Below are 2313 nucleotides of genomic sequence, written 5' to 3' on the forward strand. Positions count from 1 at the left end.
TGCAATAGTTTCTAAATCTAAATTTACAATATTACATCAATAAAGTAATTTAAATAAAATATTAACTTACACTTTTTTCAGATTATCCAAAAAGACTATTATTTTGATTCTCATACCCAAATTTGGAAAGAGATTGTAAAAAGTTACAACTCAAAGCGGTCCGAAATTTATTATCCATCTTGTCTGCCATTAATGAATCTTCAACATAAGCACATTTAAATATTCTTTTCTCTTTGTCACACATTTTAATAACCTCTTCCTATCAACAAAATGGTAATCCGATCAAAGGAAATCTTTAAGAATAGGTACATCATCATAATTTCCAATTGAATTTCAACTTAAAAATGAAATTAAGAAATTTTTCTATCATTACACAAGCCATTTGAATATATCAAATTTGAACATATTTCATGCTCTCTTACTTTCATCAAAGTTTTGTAAATTTGTAAACCACACGATTTAACATATGTGCAATACAACAAATATAAAAAAAAAGTATTTTCCATGACATAACAATGCACCTTATTGATGAAGACGAGCACACAAAATTCTTGCAAGCTAAAAATTTTCTTTTCAATCCCTCATTCTTTCAATAGTCCATAAATGTTGTTGTATAGAAAAATAAGTACATGGCTAAGGCAAATAATGAATACGAAAATTTTGACCAACTTTCAGTCATTATTAAATAAAATGTGTTGTTAAATAAAGATAACTGCAGGCTATGCATGATGTCCACATATCATATGCCAGAAGAACTCTACATCAAAATTTCTCCATATATATATATGAAGTTTAAGATTGCTTTTTCATATTATTCTCTAGTTTTAAACAATCAACCTACACCTAAGTTTGAAACAACTATTCAGTTTTTGAAACAAAGGCTCTTTATAGGCCAATTTACAAGAGTTTAAAATAAATTAACACTCCTAATTATGTAAATAAAATTTCTGTGGACCATCAAAACTCTCTAAACATTTTAATGTGTCACAATAAATAGAAATAGACGATTGAAATAAATAATATATGAAAATTAAGTATTTAAATGGAGTAAAAACTCCCCTAGGTGGCTAGCTATAAAGAGTCCCAGTTCACCCATTTCTCCATGTCATATTTCAATTAAATCTCTTTCTTTCTTCATGGATAAGTAACCCTATTTTAGTCAGCTATTCTTTGAGCTCATTGAGGTTTGACTTGAGATGTGGGCTCTTTAAGTTGCTCAATATAATTTAATATTGATCTAAGCCTTCAAGTAGAAAAAGTTAAATCTTAAAAATCGAATTAGTAGAATCGGATTAGTGAATTAGGAGTTAGTGAACCGAAAATCGTAATTAAACTAGATAATTAAATAATTAGGAATAATTAAATAAAATATTAAAAATACTTAGAATTAAAAATTTTAGGTTAAGAAATTAAAATTAAGTGTTCAAGAGTTAATTTGGTTAAAACGAATTTTAAAAATAAGATTTGATTTGAAAATAATTTTAAAATTGAGTTTAATTGAAAACCAATGACCAATTTGGAAAAGGAAGAAAATTGTAGGTGTAACCTTCTAAACTTGACCTAGACGTTACGACCAAATCCTGAAGATTACATTGGCCATTGGGATGATACAGAAAGCATTTCTATTTAATTACTTTTTAAAACTAGTTGTCATTTTATTCAAAACAAGTGATCTCGATTTATTTTCATTGATTCAAGAAAATACCATATTAATTTTAAAATTATCAAGCGACTTTAGTGTTCCATTTGTAAAGATTAATTATTTCGAAAAACTAGGTTATATTTTGTTAAAAACAACTTCGTAATATTGCGGTGGAAAATTGTATTAAAATCATAATTTTGTTAAAATCAGTTTTTCATGCATATTTGACAAAACATCAGTAGATAGTTTAAAACCTCAAATCATGTGATAATAAAATAAAAATCCTCAAATAAAAAGTCTCATGCCACAGTCCAAAAGGAAATTATTACAGTCCAAAATAATAAAATAATAAAATAATAAGGTTTAAAGTACTTAAAACCAACACCATCTGAGAACTCTTTCGAAAGCCATGTCCAAATCCTAACCTCGGGGATTATTTGAAATCAAATCAGAATAGAGGGGTGAGCTTATAAGCTCAGTATGAATATTAACTTATATAACAAATAATAATTCAGAATATACATTACAAAATATAGAAAAAAAAAGTTGTCCAATTTCACAGATGTCGATATGCAAGATAATATCAATGTAGAGGTTTTCAGAAAAGTTCTTACCTAACAGTGCTACACACTATAAATAGTTTCTCAAAACTTATCTATCTAATAACACAC

The sequence above is a fragment of the Gossypium arboreum genome, chromosome 3 (assembly GCF_025698485.1).
Source record: "Gossypium arboreum isolate Shixiya-1 chromosome 3, ASM2569848v2, whole genome shotgun sequence".
NCBI classification, from domain to species: Eukaryota; Viridiplantae; Streptophyta; class Magnoliopsida; order Malvales; family Malvaceae; genus Gossypium; species Gossypium arboreum.